Raw genomic sequence first — 20,281 nt, forward strand, 5'->3', positions numbered from 1 at the left:
AACCAATCTATGGCCTCAAGCAGGCTCCTCGCTTTTGGTACAATGAGCTCAAACGGTTCTTACTTAACTCTGGCTTTCGCAACTCCTTAGCGGATGCTTCTCTCTTCTTCTTCTACGATCAAGGAGTCACAACGTATCTTCTTGTTTATGTCGATGACATAATCATCACTGGAAGCTTTCCCTCTACTGTTCGCGACTTCATTGATCTGATCTCAAAAAGATTTGCTCTAAAAGACCTTGGTGATCTCTCCTACTTCTTGGGCATCGAAGTCACTTGCTCGTCGTCTGGGGTTGTCCTCTCACAGAGAAAATACATCTTGGACCTGCTTCATCGTACACGCATGGCTGGTGCAAAACCCACAGCTACTCCCATGTGGTCAACGTCACCTTTAACACTCGAAGATGGCACACCTCTGTCTGATAGCAGTGAATACATAACTGTTGTTGGTGGACTTCAATATCTGTCACTTACTAGACCATACATCACATTTTCTGTCAGCAAACTTTCCCAATTCATGCACTAGCCAACAATGACACACTTGGAAGCAGTGAAAAGAGTTCTCAGTTATCTCGCTGGCACAATCACAACTGGCCTCGTCTTCAAGCACTCCAACTCACTGTCTCTTCATGATTACTCCGATGCATATTGGGCTGGAAACCGCGAGGATTACACCTCCACAGGCGCCTCTATATAGTGTTCCTTGGCCAACATCCTGTTTCATGGTCAGCTAAAAAGCAAACTAGTGTGGCAAGATTGTCTACTGAGGCTGAGTATCGATCTGTTGCTAACACTTCTGCTGAGATTCGTTGGGTTGCATCTCTTCTCTTTGAATTTGGCATTCCTCCTCCAGCAACCCTGCCGCCTTGACTTGAATGACGGTTAAGTCGAGAGCTTCGTTCAATCAACACCACTCCGGCGGCCACTCCTTAGGACGTCGAGGGGCGCAACCCGAAGAAGTCATCTGGCGACATCACTGGAGCTCCTAAGACGCCAGGACAAACGTCTACAGCTGCTCTGCTTGAAACCACCGTGTACCCTCCAAACCCAGCCCGACACAAACCGGAGCTCCGTGAAGCCTCGTTCCGCATAAACCCTAGAAACCGTCGACATCTCATCTCCCCCGTCGTCCTCGAACGGGATCTTAGCCAGAGAAGCCGAGATCTGAGATCCAGTGTCGTCTATTTCTCCGCCACGCCGCTTCGCTTCTTCCTCACCTCTACGGCCAAGAGAGCAAACTTCCGACACCTAGCTTCAATCCAAGAACAACGATAAGGCCCTTTACGAAAACAAAGTAAAGGAAGCAAAGCCCTCCCAACTACACGACACATACGCCGGCGGTGAAGAGGCGGAGGAGAAAGATGAAGTTTGGTCTCGAGAGAGGGAATGGAGAGAAAATGTATGTACATTTTTCTACTATGGTAATATATTTTTGATTTTACGTTTCAATGCTCAGAAGTTGTGGGACCCACACTAATGAAGGAGTTGTTGACGTGGACACTTTTAGATTGAGCATAAACTCAACTATTATAATATAGATTTCATATATATAATTATGATTCCTCAGTTTTGAGAACAATGACTTCTATTTCTATAATAGGTCTCTTCTTTTCGTTGACGCGGACGCAGCCTTCGGCGGCACAAAAAATACACTACACTGTAAATTCATCTTTTCTTTACTGTTGCTAAAATAAAAAATCCAAAACGCGGCGATAAAAAATTGGAGACTTGCATGACGCCATAAATTCCGGCGACAAGAAAGTTGGAGAACGCGGATGTTCTTATAAAGCCGGCTACACAAACTTAAAAACGATGGCGTTAATTATAAGATTTCCTTCCTGTTTTGTAGCCGCCGAATCGACCGCGTCAACGAAAAGAAAAGCCCTAATATTAAAAGTGATGATGATTATATTTACCTTTTTACTAAGATAAAACTTTTAACTGCGGTATATTCCATGAAAATTGTATGATCGAATTCCAAGTTCAAAGTGCATTGCTCCCCACTGGTGATACCATTTGACATTAGCTCGATCTCGCACCAAGGGGCCCCCACTTTTGTCGTCGCAGACTGATCTGCTCAATTAATAATTTAATACTCTCGCGTAGTCATCAATATAGTAGTTTGATTGTATAAATGATTAATTTAAGCGTTGTATTATTTACTTCGGTTTGTTTTAATATTTATTAGTATATTTTTTTCCTGTAAGGTGATAAGATATATTTATTAGTATATTTTCTACAGGCTAACAATTTTTAACATTTTTGACTTGACATTTGTTTTTATATTTATTATTACTAGGTGTATTACATTTCACGGAAATGTTTATATTTATCCAAGCACTGATGGTGCGAAAAAATGGAAGTACCCAGAGAGGCCTACTTCACCAAAAATTAGAAAGGGTGGGTGTGGACGGTTATTATTGAGACAAGCCTTCTATTAGCCGTCTTCTCTTTGATACGTCGATAGCTACAAACCTTATGATCATAACTAATCTGTACTAACTGATAGCCATTTTGAACTGATTTTTACTTTGACAAAAAAACACAGGCGAGCCAAAACTTATTTGATCCCAAATAAAAATAAACTTACTGTTACGAGAAGCCTAAAAAAAAGCTCACTCCACTCTAGAGAACACTATATGCTGCTTATTGAACCAGACGACCGGTTGAACCAGAACACGGAACTGCATGCCACATTGTAAAACCATGACCATAGTTAACAAAAACTCAAATACAAGCCCATTTTAACTAAATCTACACTGTCACATACCCAACGTACAACAGTAAAAACTTCTGATGGGGCATTAAAATATCAAAAAGCAATAATCACGATTTTAAACAAGCTAGCCATAACCAAGCTTATATCTCCTCATTTATCACACAAATGAGAAACTACAATAATGAGGCTGTTAAAATGGAGGACCAACCTGCTTGTATACCAGTGTTACAAAAAAGTGTTACAACAAAAAGCCTGTTTGGATTCCGAATACATGAAGCATTAAACATCAGTCCGTAGAATGTAACCACCTAACTTCACTTTTCATAGTACTGCCACACTTGAACTTAAACGCCGCGACACTGGACTCCACGTATATATTAAGAAACCCCAACTCCAATTTACTTAAAATAGGCCCAATCTTATAATAAGGTAAGTAAGAAAGACTTCTTCAACAGCAAGCAACTGCAAACAAAAGACCGAAACATTAAACTTATAATGCGATCCAACGGGCCACTTAAAAAGAAACAGACCATAAGCCCCACTAATAATCATTCAAAACACTGTTCCAAACAAAACAAGAACAAACAAATATCAATTTTTTTTTGTCGAACTATACAAAATCCCGCGCGTAGCTATCTCCGGTCAGGTTATTAAAACTAAAATGCTTACAACAACAACCAAGACGGATCCTATCCTGCTACCACGGATCATATTGTCACCACCAGAATCCAACCACCCATTCACCTTGAAACGACGCCAGTTTCTAATCCGAGTTTGTTATGCAATGACGGTAAATAAAAGTCAAGGACAAACTTTGTCAAACATTGTTCTATACTTGTCTAAACTAGTCTTCAGCCATGGTCACCTATACATGGCACTGTCAAGAGTCACTACAACCAAGGGCCTCAAGATTTTAAACATGAGAAGAAATGGGGATGGGAGTAGGACGATAGCCAACATCGTGTACAATAAGGCCTACAATGGCCTGCCACAATCAATCGGTATGTTAACAAATAAAATATCAAATCATAAATCACAAGCCATGGTTTCAGTTCACATATAACCGACCAAACGAATAACAAAACAACCAAGCAAATTAACATATTCAAACCCTCTCTCTTGCAGGTCTAACTTCCGACGCTGACGAAACCGCCGAAGATCAACGACTACACCGGAGGAAGACGGAGCTGGTGTAAGCAAATCTATCATCAATAAGGCTGTAAAATAATTATCATTTTTCAATCTCGCAAACTAAAAACTCAAGTACTGACAGGAAGAAAATTGTGTCGACTTTCCCGACAACGGAAAGACAACGGAAAAAATAGGAGTTTTCTCAGAAGCAGACAAAACTACAGATTCAAGGCCGAGTTCTTTTGAAGGAAAATATTTTAAAACCCAGGTTTTACTTTATTACTATATTGGGCCATAACTATAACAAAATTTATATATTTGGTCCACCTATTTCAGACTTTTTTTGTCCACCCCAAATTATTTTTAACAAATTTCAGTAAGAATTCAAAAAAATAAATGATTTTGTAACTATATAATTTTATAAATTTCTATAGTTATTAATGTTTAAGCATACATTTTATTACAATTCTATATTTCTGAAATTAATTTTGGGAAAATATAAAATATTTTAATTTATTGTTCGGATACATTGTTATTGTTAATTTTTTAAGAACAAAATTTTATACCATTTTCTTTACACATTTTTTAATTTATATACTAACAACTACCTAACTAAACACTAACCAACTCCATAAACCTCAGCTTTTGAACATGAAAGCGCTAATACTTTAAGATATGAAAATATCAACACATATGAATTTGCCGGTCATTCTTATTTCAACCTAATCAAGCTACGTGCCTTCCAATGTTTATTTTATCACTTATAGACAATATACAAAAACAAAAATTCAAAAAAAAAACAAACGACAAAATCCCGTACACAAAACTATACAACACATCAACAATGTATCCGGCTCCGCGCTTGCGCGGAGGCTATGCCCGTCCATAGTCTATACTAATAAAATGGAATTTAGCCCCTCTCATTGTACCACATCAGAAATGCATAGGATATTTTTTGACACCCGAAAACTCCTAATTAATCATCTCTTGCATTTATTTTCGTGACATAGGCTGTTAGGACATACTTCTAGTTTCGAAAAGATTTTATGTGTTTTGGGAAAATCTCCAAGTCTCAAAAACATGTGTATGTCTTCATACAGTTGGGCGGCCACCAAATATCTGTGATGGAAGCCCAAATGGTTTAATGAAAAAAAAATCCACACTTCTTCTTTATCTCTGCCTCCACGAGGTCGCGCATGTAGTGTCGATCTATGTTCAGCGAATCACTCCGAAGACGCAGAGGCGTAACCGTCGTAGGCTACACTAAAGCGAAGGAATTTACACAGCTTAAAAACCACCGACCCACTTCTCCCACTAGGTCTAATTCAATTCACCTTCTCGTTGCTCAATGGCCAGCATTTCGACCTATAAATAAAGTTGCTCGATTCTATCAGATTCATCAGTTTCTCCTCCTCAGTCATTATAATCCCCATAAAACCTCTTACCGGGAATGGCTGCCTGAGGTTTTGGAGTCCCGTCATGTGAAGAAAGGAAGCGAATTATAGGGTTGACATGTTGTCCGTCGACGAGCAGGTAATGCCGGCGACCATTAACATTACCCGAAGCAACCACAACTTCTTTCTGACTGTACAATGTCCATACACTTCTGGTATTCTCTAACTTTGGTCATCAATATCTGCTTTTTATTGTAATTTCTATGGAGGATTAAGGGTATGATTTTCTCCTTTGCTTAAATCGGTTACCCAGAATATTGCAAGTTGCGTGGTTTCACGAGCTGCTACATATGGGCTTGTCCTCCACTCAAGGGCAATGATTTTATCATATACTGTCAATGTCATCAAGAAATTCAGAAGATGCCAATATCTGATAAACTTATGCTTTTGGGATAAACTTCATAAGTTTTTGCAAGAAAAATCACTTACATGATCCAATTGTGCATGTCGTTCTTTGCAATCACTCAGCAATGATGAAAAAGCTTCAAAGGAAGGCACTGTTGCAGAAACTATAAAAATATATGACCACGTTTTTATGCAAATTTATGAATGTAGAGCTATGGTTACGGAATCTAGGCTCCCATATTTCGATGGTGGCTACTGGCCAGCCGTATCAGATCTTTTATACCAAATAAATTAAGAAGAAGATGGCAAAAAGGCCAATAAGAAAAGAATGATCTAAGAAAACAACTACAAAAAGGGCTCTAAAAGCTTCTGGGCAGACTGATCTTTCTGGAAACGTATCCAAGGTTCTGCTGCTAATGCATAAAGTAATGTTTATTTTCTATGAACTATACTCTTGTCTTTGTTTGTTTGTTCTCCTTTCGCCTTTGTTTCCAGCAAGGTGAGACCATTCACCCAATGAATGAGGACTTTATCTGAAACACCCGTAACCTCCCAAATAACATAATAAATAATAATTCTGAAATATCGATAAAAGCATAAAAACCGCAAGTCTGAGAAAAGAAATAAAACTCCCAAAGCACCAGTCGGATAGCAGTCACTAATGCTCGTCAGTCTCACCTTAAAGGAGAACGAAAGGAGGGGTGAGTAACAGGGAAGTTACTCCGTGAGGTATGGGATGCTAAACACGCAAACCACTGACTTGAGTAAATGGAACTCCCACTATGGAAGTTTAGCTCTAACATGAACAAGCAAAACACCTAAAGCATCACACATACACAAACACAAACAATCCGATGATAGCATAAAGCTAGTCCATACACCCCGCATCTCCTCATACGGATATATAAATGCGTAGCGTCGCTAGTACAGTCTGTCTCTGTACCCCCGCCCGCTCAAGTAGCGTCGATGGTACAAACGTCTCTGCATGCCCATCACCAGTAGCGTCGCTAGCCCAGACGTCTCTGCACCCCCGCCCGCATAAGCATAGTAGCGTCGCTAGCCCAGACATCTCTGAGTCCCCGCCCGCGCACATAGTCCCTACTCATAGCTATACATACTCGTATATATATATATATCATCGCTTAACATCACACAATCCAATCAACGGTTGAATTTTCTAGACCCTTAATTCTGGTTTACAATGAATGAACTAATTACCAATCATGACTCAACAGACTCAATTCAAACAAACAGATCATGATTCGAAATCTAAACTAATATATGAAGAATTCTACAGTGGTACGGGATTTACGGAATAGACCCTCACCTTAGCCAATATTAGAGATTCATCGGATAATACTCGGGAACTGATATGCCTCGTCAAACGTCTAGGCTTCAGAGAGAATGACTTGGCAAACAAATCACCCATAAGGTCTTTGATTCCTTCCTACGCATGCCATGTTAAAAGTGTACGTTAAATATATTTCTTGTATCAAAAGAAACAACTTATGTCACAATTAACCTTCTCGGAAATAGCTACGGTTCGAACGTCTAGATCTTTGGTGACACGGCGTAGCTCTCCGGTGGCTAACGGTTCAGGGCAAAGCAGATCGGTGGTCGTCGATGAAGAGGCTGTAGCTCAAGGCTTACAACGGTGCATCTGATCGGTGCCGCGGTGGTGAGACGGTGGCTCCGTCTTTGTGCATCTCCTTCTCACGTCATATATACATCTCTTCTGTTCGATGCGAGGCAACAACACGTCTGTTTGACCACTGATGGCGAGGCTGTCTCTCTCTCTGACATGGCGATAGCTCCAAGACGACGGGAAGAGCCGGTGGTGGCATCCGGGTGCAAGCGGTGGATCAAAGTTTGGAGGTGAGCGATGGGTGCGTCCCGTCTCGGCTTCTATGATAGAAATATGCACACATGGAGAAGAAGTGAAACATGTGATGAGCGAGAATGATGGGAAGGAGGTGATTAATTGAGACATGAATGTATACGGCTGGGTTTTATGGAGATGGAGATGTATACGATCTATATAGTTGCATACACGGTTTGGTAAAACCAAAAAGGAAATTGAATTGGTTTTTTTTTGTAAATTAATTAAAAGAAAAACAAACCAATTCGGTTGACAATTCCGGGTCTTACAATTCTTCCCCACTTGTGAGAAATTTGTCCCCGAATTTAAATCATGAACCGGCTGTCCAATATCAACCTGAAAAAAAAAAAAAAAATTCCTGGATACTCAATCCTCATCTGAGTCTTGGTTCCCTCAGGTCACCTCCAAGATCCTGTCTCTTTCCCAACAAACTTTGACTAATATAGTCATTATTCCCTGAACCGCGTTCACTTGGCGGTCCATAATCTTAACTGGCTTGCTAGATACAATTTTTTTTTACCATGAGCACTTGGCGGCTGCTGCAAAAAGAGCTTTGGCTCTCTCCCACCCTTCCTCAAACTGTCATATGGATTACACCTTGAAACTCTCACAACCTGATAACTGCAATCTATAAGCCACTGCTCTAATCCGCTCCACAATGAGGTACAGTCCCATATACTCGGCTTAGGCTTCTTTAGCTTCCGAGTTCTAGATCCTCCCTGAAATGTCCTCATTTTCAGGTATAATAAGTCTCCCACCTGAATCTTTAAATCTTTCTAGCGCTTATCTGCATAACTCTTCTGACGATCATGGACTTCCTTAAGCCGAGCCTTGAGCCTCTCAACTTGCTCTACCGTCTTCTGAACCATTGCTGATTCTAAGTCTCGTCTCTCCCCCACTTATGTCCAACAAAGTGGTGTACGAGAAGCCTTACCATAAAGTGCCTCATATGGTGACATCTCATACTCGAATGGTAACTATTGTTGTGGCAAACTCTGGTAAAGGTAGATACTTTTAACAACTCCCTTCTCAATCAAAAACACAAGTCCTGAAGATATCTTTAAAGTCTGAATAGTCATCTCTAGCTGCCCATCTGCGTAGGATAGGTTGTAATCATGTGAATCGTTGTCCCAAGTGCCTTCTGAAAGGCTTTCCAAAATGCCGATGAGAACTTTTGCATCTTGATGTATACAATGTTGACGAGAACTCCAGGTAACCTCACAATCTTTCTGATGTAAATCTGAACCAACTGATCAACTGTGTCCGTCTTCTTAATCGCTAAGAAATGAGATAACTTGGTGAGTCTATCCATGATCATCCATATATCATTCTTCCCACCTGAGGTGGTCGGTCGTGTAGTTACAAAATCCATAGTCACCATATTCCATTCTCACTCTGGCAAAATCAGGTTCTGCAATAACCAACTAGGTACTTGATACCCAACCATAACAATCTGACATGTCTGACACTGCGACACAATGTAGCTACATCCATTTTCACGCTAAGCCATTGATTGTAACACAAAATCTCTGTACCTCTTAGGTGTCGACCTCTCTGAAAAATGAAGTAATATATTCATAATCTACAGCAACTCCTGCTTCCAAAACCACATGACCCAAAAATCCAATTTGTTTTTCCTCTGGGACAAACTACACTTACTCAGATAGCAAAAACTAATACTTTCCAAGATCACCTAACACAATCCGTAAATGCTCTACATGCTCCTCTCTGCTCCGAGAATAAATCATGATGTCGTCGATGAAGACAATCGCGCACTTGTCCAAGTGCGCACTAAAGACATCATTCATACGTTCTCTGAATGCTGCCAGTGCATTCGACAACCCAATTGACATCACCACAAACTTATAATGTCTATAACGTGTATGGAAACCCGTCCTCCATACATGCTCCCCAGGGTGAACTACTCCGTCAGATGAAAACTTTATCTAATTGTTTCTCCAACTGCTTTTTCAACTCAGCCATCTCTGCTGGTGACGGTGTGGAGCTCGTGAAGCTGATGCTGTCTGTGGTTCCTACTCAATCGTATGAGCGTATCCTCTGGCTAGTGGTGGCCATTTTAAGGCCTCAAATACATCCTCATACTCTGCAACATCTCTAATATCCTGCAGCTCATGCTGGCTATCATCCTTAACCATCGAAATAGTTGCCAAAAAAATCCCTTTGCTCCTCTCTCCAATAACTCCTCATAATGCAACATGGAGGCGATATAATCTCTCAATGCTCCAGGAATGTGCACTCTTGCCGTCTGGTAAATCAACACTACTCGATGCCGTGACAACCAATCCATCTCAAGAATGACATCCTACTAGTTATACTCTAACCCTGTTGGATCCCCAATGAACTCGTCAACACAAAGTAGAACTGGCACATCTCGATGAATACAAATAGCTTCCAGGGTATCTATGCAGCTGTCTGAATCATCATAACTTAAACACACTCTGAAACGATCAACACATCCAAAATATGGCAAACCAAACCAAGCATAACTCAAATATAAACACAACGCAAGATGTTGCACCCCCAATCCAAAAGCGATCCCCATGAGTTCACAAACTGAACACACCTTCAAAATAGTCAGTTGACTCATACACAAGAATAACACATGCCAACCAATGGCTCACCACTCATCATACCAAATAAGCTCCAGTAACAAAAACTCGTGGATTGATAGCTTAGAGTTAGGTGGTGGCGGAAACGTCACATATCCCCTCACGGAAAATCTCTGAACACGACTGAAAGAACTGATAGACACCTGAACAATCTAACAAACTTTGACATCATCAATTTGTTGAACATCGGGCTGAAACCTTGTTAGCCTAAGGTCGAATGGCAAAGGTTTTACTCATCAGCATAAAAGAGACAATTGAGTAATAATTTACTGAACGGAAAGGTGCTATTCATTTTTATTTTAAAAATTCCCAAATCCCTAAAAATGTTTTGAAAATCGTCTTAACCGATTAAAATCGAGTCCCCACAAATCGCCATCCCGGGTCAGAGCCGAGACGGAACCCCGCTTTGATACCAAATTGAAACACCCGTATCCTCCAAAATAAAATAATAAATAATAATCCTGAAATATCGATAAAGGCATAAAAATTGCAAGTCTGAAAAAGAAAGAAACAAAAAACTCCCGAAGAACCAATATGATAGCAATCACTCATGCTCGTCAGTCTCACCTGAAAGGGGAAAGAAAGGAGGGGTGATTAACAGGGGAGTTACTACGTGAGGTATGGGATGCTAAACACGCAAACCACTAACTTGAGTAAATAGAACTCCCACTATGGAAGTTTAGCTCTAACATGAACAAGCAAGACGCCTAAAGCATCACACATACACAAACACAAACAATGCGATGTTAGCATATAGCTAGTCCATACACTCCGCATCGAGGAATATATAAATACCTAGCGTCGCTAGTATAGTCTGTATCTGTACCCCCGCCCGCTCAAGTAGCGTCGATGGTACAAAAGTCTCTACACCACACACCCATCACCAGTAGCGTCGCTAGCCCAGACGTCTCTGAACCCCCGTCCGCACAATCAACGTGGCGTCGCTAGCCCAGACATCTCTGAGTCCCCGCCCGCGCACATAGTCCCTACTCATAACTATGTATACTCGTATATATATATCATCGCTTAACATCACACAATCCAATCAACGGTTGAATCCTCTAGATCCCTAATTACAGTTTACAATGAATGAACAAATTACCAATCAGGACTCAACAGACTCAATTCAAACAGACGGATCATGATTCGAAATTTAAACTAACATAGGAAGAATTCTACACTGGTAGGGGATTTACGGACCATCACCTTAGCCAATATTAGAGATTCATCGGATAATAGTCGGGAACTGATATGCCTCGTCAAACGTCTAGGCTTCACAGAGAATGACTTGGCAAAAAAATAACCCATAAGGTCTTTGATTTCTTCCTACGTATGACATGTTAAAAGTGTACGTTAAATATATTTCTTGTATCACAAGAAACAACTTATGTCACAATTAACCTTCTCGGAAATAGCTACGGTTCGAACGTTTAGATCTTCGGTGATACGGCTCAGCTCTCCGGTGGCTAACGGTTCATGGCAAAGCAGATCGGTGGTCGTCGATGAAGAGGCTGTGGCTCAAAGCTTACAACGGTGGATCCGATCGGTGCCGCGGTGGGGAGTCGGTGGCTCCGTCTTTGTGCATCTCCTCACGTCATATATACATCTCTTGAGTTCGTTGCGAGGCAACAACACGTCCGTTTGACCACTGATGGAGAGGCTGTCTCTCTGTCTGACATGGCGATAGCTCCAAGACGACGGGAAGAGCCAGTGGTGGCATCGCGGTGCAAGCGGTGGATCAGATTTTGGAGGTGAACGATGGGTGCGTCCCGTCTCGGCTTCTATGATAGACATATGCACACATGGAGAAGAAGTGAAACATGTGATGAGCGAGAAAGATGGGAAGGAGGTGATAAATCTTGAGACGTGAAGGTATGCGGCTAGGTTTTATGGAGATGGAGATGTATATGATTTATATAGTTGCATACACGGTTTGGTTAAACCAAAAAGGAAATTGAATTGGGTTTTTTCTAAATTAATTAAAAGAAAAACAAACCAATTCGGTTGACAATTCCGGGTCGTTACATTATCATGGTCCATTTGCAACCTTCTTGCACACATTGATGTATGTTGGGTCAGCGCTCAGATACAATCTCTTTCAGATTCGTGATAAGTAAGAATCTTCCTTTATCTTGTGCTCTTTGGTTTTTCTAATCCTTTTGTTGTTGCATTCCATTAATAAAATGTCATCCTCCCTTTTGGGTGTTATGAGGCTGACCAGAGGCGTGAAGACAGGGAAAGGCACAGCTGTCTGATCTTCAACACCAATTCCACTACAGATTCTTTGCATGCCGACAGTTTGCTCATCTCAATAAATCCCGTGTTCATCTGACTTCTGTTATAAATCATGGAGTGGATTGCCATTAACCAGGTTCGGTCCAAGACCGGCCCAATACCTAGAAGATAGAGGGACGGCTGAAGCCTAGAGAGAGGAGAGAGAGAGCCGACTTCAGGAGAGAGAAAGACAGCCATAAAGCTTAGAGAAAAAGAAACCCTTTTCCTTTTCTTAGTAGATGTAATCTTTCCATTATTATGTTTTAGTAGTTTTCATATTTCTTCTTGGATTATGATATGTACACTTTCCTTTTCTCTTTATCTTGTAATCCTTATATAAAGGAACCCCCATTGTTCATTAATAATAACACAGAAATATTCAGTCTCTAAACTCTCTAATTACAACACGTTATCAGCACGATAGACTCCAAAAACCCTGAGACAAAACCTAACGTAAAATCCGTCACACATAAACCCTAAAACAGGCGCAACTTAAAATCGATCTCTCTCTCAAACCCCGAGGAACCAGACGACGAGCCACATATCAAATTGAATCTCTTGACGAGATGAATCCATCAGTGCAAACCGTTCGTCGATCCGATCTCAGACGCGTCCACACTCGCAGAAACAATACTCGGCGCTGTTTTGGTCTTTTGGAACCCTAATTCCGAAAAAACCCCAAATTGTTCTTGCTTGCGTTCCGGCTTACAAATACCCGATCAGCTGCAGCCCTAAGGTGTTCCTGATCCTAGACGACCTCAATTTCCAGTTCACATCACAGCCAGCCCGAATTCCCAATCAACCCGCTCGCGAACTCAAGAAGAAGACGCGTCCGACGACATCCGCGACCAGACGCCAAAAACCATCCGATCCCGATCAGACACGTCTCGCATCAGCACGCGACCGTTCCAGCTCGTCCCATCTCGTGTCCATTCGAGGTTCTCTTGGTGGTCCGGGTTTCTACAATCTGCAAAACAAAGGCAATTCTAATTCTGAGAACATGAATTGAACATGGTTGTTTTGTAAAGATTGAAACCCTAAAATCAGAACTCTAAAGATGAAAGTCATAGGAAAAATAGATCAAACCCTAAAGAGTAAATCAGAGCTCGAATAAGTCCGATCTCCTAAACCATAATTCGAGATTGATCCATTGATCAATTAAAATCAAAGTCTTAATGATTTTGAATCTCAAATCAAACTCCCTTGATCTCAAAGTTTTTGAAATCCCCTGAAACCCTAATTTGGAAAAACGATTTTAAAATTGTTCAATTTGAAATTTGATTGTTTGTTTGATCACCTAGAGATATTGATAGGATTGTTTAAACTCGAATCTGTATTGCTTGACATGTTTAAACTAAAAATCCTAATTAAACTTGATAAAGATCTTGATTATATCATCTCATGTCCGTGTGGCCTTATTGCTTTCATAATCGAATTTGATCATACCTGATTGATTGCAATTGAACCTAGATATTACTCTAAGGATGACATTGAATTGAACTAAATAGCCGTGTGGCTCCTACTTGGCCATAAGGCATATACCTTGGCCAATGAGGCATTTTTTGAAAGTTTAAATGTTTAAAACTCTAAATCTCGTTTTAAATCTTAAAAGGCCTTGAAACCTTAATCTTAAAACCGAATCCTACTAGTGTTTAAATCAGAAACCCTAGGATTGATTAAGGATTTCTTGCATACATATGAATCTGAATATGGATTGCATTCATACTGTTTAAATAAGAATCGACCAGCATGTAGTTTATACAATCTTGAAACCGGTTGCATTAGATATAACTGCATGGCCGAGTGGCTTGATGAATTGATCACACCATGGTCGTTTTTAGATTGATTGTTTTCATAAATGCGTAAGACATGTTTGTGGCCGAGCTTGTTAATATATCTTGCGGCCGCATGATCACATTGTGAAACTCAATTTTAAATGATGATGTGATTCAGATGTCGAAAATCTCAAACAGAGACTATGCGGCCCTTAATCTCTCCGGAGATAACTACTTGCAGTGGGCGCTAGATACAAAGATCAGTCTAAGGTCAAAGGAACTTGGTGATACTATCATCAAGGGCAACAATGAGACCGATAAGAATCGGTACATGGCTATAAGTATTATACGCCATCACCTCATTGAAGGTCTAAAAGATCAGTACATCACGATGGAAAATCCACTAGAACTTTGGATGCTTTACAGCATAGATATGATCACCAGAAAACGGTGTTACTTCCAAAAGCTAGAAACGACTGGAAGAATCTCAGATTCTTGGATTATAAGTCGGTGGATGAGTACAATTCAGTCTTATTTAAGACGGTCTCGATGCTGAGACTTTGTGGTGAAGTAGTAACCGAAGAAGAGTTACTTGAGAAGACTTACTCTACATTCCATTCATCGAATGTGATACTGCAACAGCAGTACAGAATGAAAGGCTTCGCCACATATACTGATCTGATCTCATGCCTGCTTCTGGCCGAGGCAAACAGTGAGCTCCTGATGAAGAACAGTGAAGCTAGACCTGTTTGAACAGCACCATTACCAGAGGCTAATGAGGTTGAAAGGAAAGATCCCAACGAGTGCAATTATGTCCAAAATGACAAGAGATCACACGGCAAAGGCCGAGGTGGATACAAGGGGCATGGCCGTGACAATTACTCGAACAGCCGAGACAACTACTCGACCGACCGGAAAGGAAACCACAATAACCGTGGTCGTGGTTCCAATTATGGCTGTGGCCGAGGTAGTTATGGCCGTGGTCGAGGCGGCATATCCAAACCATCTTACTCGACCAAATCCGTTTGTCACAGATGTGGAATGGGAAACCATTGGGCCAAGAACTGTAGAACCCCTAAGCACTTATGTGAGCTCTACCAAGAAAGTCTTAAGAACAAGAACCCTGAGGCTCACATGGTTCACGATTCCAGATATGAGGCCGATAATGATTCCGACATTGCTAAAAATGACCAGATGGACTTTGAGACTTCTGATTGTCTCAAGGACTAAATTTTCGATACGACTTGTCTTATTGCTCTATGATTTGTTTTGATGTTTCACGATTTTATATATATATATATAATAGAATTGATTTTGATTTCATTATATCTTGCCTGATCTTACTTGAACATATGAATGTTTTTACTAATAAAGAATTGCCTAAAGGGCATAATATCCAAGTAAGAAATCGTGAAAGTAGTATAGTGAGCCTAGTAAAGAAACTATGGCTAAGGCATTGTCTAAAGAACATTAGATACACCCAATAATATGTGACCCATTGAGTTATGATAATATGGTTTCTAAATAGAAACAATGGGCAAACAAAAGGAAACAAGTTCCTTCAGATTTTGAAAGAAAAATCGCCTAAGACCTTATAAGAAAGTGGTTGAGACTATACCTAATGATCTCTACTGATTTAAACTATGCTATAAGATCAGAATGATGAGAGGCAAGAACCGTGGTGACCATATTGAGATACACCACGAAATTTTACACTATATGGCATGATAGGAATCCTAAAGTCTAAACTCGATGCAAAGATTGAAAAGGCACAGAGTTATCCCGTAAAAGATCTCACGTTGTGAAACATGTACACAAAGGGAAACTCATTAGGCTTAATTGTCCCAAGCACCACGACCTTATAGTATGGTCATGAGGGGGAGAGAGGATAAACCCATGATCAATACTACAAGTTCGTGTACCACTATGGTCTAAAGACCATGTTATAAATGGCTCGGCCATAAAAGGCCATTCCTTGGCCGTAGAGGCCATTGGCCATGTTTTAAAATGGCCAAACCATAAGGACGTTACTCGGCCAAAGAAACCATGTTATGAACAGGTCGGCCGCAAGGGCCATAACCGGCCAGAGAGGCCATTACCATAAAAGGTTCGGCCAAGTAAGCCATTATCTATAAGACTAAGATTCTAAAGTCTATAAGCTTGGAACATTATGATTTTACATGTATAGAATGATAATATGATCATATGCATCAAGCCATATAAGTGAGCATAGATATTCCCATCTCAAATTAAATACGGGTCATAAAACCAGACATACAGCATCTTAAGAGATTTTGAATAAACCACCACATACATATATGTGCTGTCTAAAGATGGAACCTCAGAAGAGGATTGGGAATATATGTTGGATAGGAGTATTACTTTCTCCCACGATTTATAAAGAAAACTTGAGCCAAACATGGGTGATCAGATTGTGGCCAAGTACACGGATTGCATCCGTCTATCCAAAAAATAAAGGAGAAATATTATAAGTTGGATAAAGAATGATAAGAATGGTTTTAAACCATCATTGTCTTGGCAAAGATCCTCGGACTAGAGATTATAATTTAAGACGTCCAAAGAAAGATTATATAAAGCTAGCTAATTGAGAAGCTAATCGAAATGCCAGACACTGACCCGAGAAATGACTAACCAGCTTAGCACCAAATGAATTCCTAGAAGAGACATAATCAAGTTGCTATAGAGTCTATACAAGATAGACCAAGTGTTCCATAAGATAAAGGGATCTCGGATAGAAAGGAATGGTGCATGGGATGATAGATCCGAGATCATACTAGAAACCAAACAGACATTGAGAAAAGGCTGCGCAACTACACATCTAAGGTGCCAAACCATGTGGCTTGGGACGCCAAGCTACTAGGTAACAAAGGTCCTGGATAATGAAATCTCAAAATGATCAGATCATGTCTGGAACATAATGGAACCACATGAAAGTGTCGACACACACATATTTGTATAAAGATACATAAAGTTATAGCACTTGAACATAAAGAAATGAACGAGGATCATGAACCCACGAAAGAGTACTCATACAATCATACAATCATAGAGATTAGAAAAGATAAAACGTGGAGGTTCAAAGTATCTAAAAGAGAGATGGACGTATTGGCCATATACATATACAGAAACGCCATCTGATCAACCAGTGAAATAGATGGATCTTGTGAGGTAATGAAACCGTGAGAGAAGACACATAATCACGAGGTCTAGAGTGTTCATGTCTTCCTAATAACAGCATTAGATTATAGCTTGTTACACAAGGTACTCACAGAGATCAAAGGAACAGATTATAAGGAGATAAACTCCTATGTGGTGGATGCTGCTACAGATTTTCGAAATTGAAAATGGTCTAGTCATAAGAAAGATATTAGATACAAATGATGTAGTAAGCAGCATATGGATCACTGGATAAGATGAAAGAACAACTTCGTTCCTAAGCTGATTCATGGACTGAAACATAAAGCAGCTGCATATAGTATGTAAACGAAATTGATCACGCATGATCATTGATCTTGGAGTTGTATAAAAGACAATCCAATACAGTCCATATATTTGAAATTCCTTGTGATTATACTAAACCTAAAAGAGGCATAGAATAAATCAATATGGGTGCCCGGCTAAAGGCGTCTGACCCTCTGGCTAAAGGCGTCCAACACTCCGACTAAAAACGTCCGGCCCATCGGCGAAAAGGCATCCGGTCCTTATCCCTTGATTATGGAATAGTAGATCAACCATCAGGTTGCAATCCGACATCAGATCCCCTAAGTAAGGATCCGGCATAGCAGAACGGTCTGCTGCCGTATAAACTCCACAAGGCAAGTAGTGGACACTTATAGACGAGGTCTATGACTCGGTCATGATTCGGCCAGATTGATACATGGTCGATAGTAACCATAAATCGCCAAAGTAAAGAGCAGTTGATAGTAGACGATCATGTCTAGATTATGGACATATGCAAACACGATTTGCAAAGACCAAATAGTGATCTCCGAGGACAATATGGTTCATATTGCTTAGCACATATGCTTTACCGGGACACTCGATGTCAAAGGACATGAGAAACGACCTAAGAAGTCGAAATGGTCTAATTACCGTTCAGTAATGAAACTAGCCGATTACTCCCATCCTATACATACAGGAAATATCACGCACCAAGATGCGTAGAATGTAGAACCTACAATAAGGTTCACATCAGGGGGAGTAGTGCGTGTTGTACTCTTTTTCCTTCATGAAGCGTACTACGAATCCTGTATGGTTATGGCATCCAAGGGGGAGTGTTATAAATCATGGAGTGGAATGCCATTAACCGGGCCCTGTCCAAGACCGGTCCAATACCTAGAAGATAGAGGGACAGCCGAAGCCTAGAGAGAAGAGAGAGAGAGAGAGCCGACTTCAGGAGAGAGAAAGACGGCCACAAAGCTTAGAGAAAAAGAAACCATTTTCCTTTTTTAGTAGATGTAATCTTTCTATTATTATGTTTTAGTAGTTTTCCTATTTCCTGTTGGATTATGATATGTACACTTTCATTTTCTCTTTATCTTGTAATCCTTATATAAAAGAACTCTCATTGTTCATTAATAATAACACAGAAATATTCAATCTCTAAAATCTCTAATTACAACAGCTTCTTTTTTCTACTTAATATAGGCTTTCATTGGCGTTCATTAGGCTTCATTAATTAGGAGTTCCTCTTTTTGGCATGTTTGTCTTTTCAACGAATCGAAAACACTAACCCCACAAAGGGATGTATCTTTTCATTTCTTAAAGTTTAATAGCAATCCAATTCTCCAAAAAAAGACTCCTGTTGATTTCAAGGATATACATCTATTATAAACCCATATCCATATATATAAAATACTCCAAATTTTGTAATGCTCATGTTTCATTCTTAGAATTTTTTTTTTTATAAACTGTAGTTACACTTTCAAATGTATGATTTTAAATATAAACAAAATAGGTTAAAAAATATAATATTTGAATATGTTTTCACAAACACAAAATTTATGTCAATTCTATAAATCTTGGTGATTTTAAAACTATTAATGAATAAACTTTATTATTAATTTAAGTTTAGCACTATAAAACTACTTACATATTGTATAACAGAAAACTTTAATTTTACGTGTCCACAGAATAAAAATTCAAATAATGTATAAATTTTTATAACTACACACTGTGATTGATATACATAGTTAAGAACAAAACCATTGAAAATTCACGTTAGATCAAATAGAAATAAAAAATCTATATATATAAAATACAGTTTCTTTTTTTTTAGGGTCTGATTGGTAATGGCTGTAGCTTTAAATATTTTGCTGTAGAAAAAAATCTGTAAATGTTTTACTGTGGCTTTAGATTTTATTGCTGTTGAATTTTATGGAAAGCACTAAAAAATTGCTTTGGATATTTGACTCTGCAGAGCATTTGTACAACTGTAGGTTATTTCAAGAGCTGTGGTTTCAAAAAAAAATTTAAAGCTTGATTGCTCTGAATTTTGTGATTTAGAAATAAATAGGGCCGTGGACGGCATCTACAAAAACTACCAATCACCCCTTTAGACATGCCGCATGGGATTCCATGTGATAAATTTGAAGATCGAGAGCGTGACATGTGTCACTTTAACCAAAGTGCACCGTTTCATTTAAGCGTTTAAGCGAGATACATTGTCTGTTTGCTGGGCCTTAATTACTTTTCCTTAGAATAGTCATGTTGAAGTTGGGCTGTCTGTATATTCCTTTGTTGGGCTCTACTAATAAAATTAACTGGAGTCCAGAAAGATTGCCTTCATCACATATTAATTATCTTATTATCTAACGATAGAGCTAATATTAATCATTGCCCGCGGGCCCCGCCCCGTTTGATCCGCCGCGGGGCGGGTGCGGGTCGAACCATTTGAAATTTTTAAATCGCGGATGCGGGTGCGGGTCGAGATTATTTTGAGCGGGACGGGTGCGGGTCAGCCGAATTTGAATCGCGGGTACCCGCCAACCCGCAAATTAAAAAAAAAAAATATTTTGAAAAAAAAAACATTTTTCGTAAAATATATAAAAAACAA

At 39.8% G+C, this 20,281-nt stretch overlaps 1 long non-coding RNA gene and 1 pseudogene across 1 annotated transcript; one reads left to right on the forward strand and one right to left on the reverse strand.

Annotated features, from left to right (window-relative positions):
• Positions 1-1,385: 1,385 nt before the first annotated feature.
• LOC111202968 lies at positions 1,386-12,830 on the reverse strand. The gene is made up of 5 exons (XR_007319351.1): positions 11,558-12,830; positions 7,170-11,482; positions 5,732-7,094; positions 5,294-5,634; positions 1,386-5,213 (listed from the first exon to the last, which is right to left on the reverse strand). It is a non-coding gene; the product is annotated as an uncharacterized LOC111202968 (long non-coding RNA).
• Positions 12,831-14,383: 1,553 nt separating this feature from the next.
• LOC106414611 lies at positions 14,384-16,399 on the forward strand (annotated as a pseudogene).
• Positions 16,400-20,281: the final 3,882 nt, after the last annotated feature.

This window comes from Brassica napus, chromosome C2 (assembly GCF_020379485.1).
Source record: "Brassica napus cultivar Da-Ae chromosome C2, Da-Ae, whole genome shotgun sequence".
Taxonomy (NCBI): Eukaryota; Viridiplantae; Streptophyta; class Magnoliopsida; order Brassicales; family Brassicaceae; genus Brassica; species Brassica napus.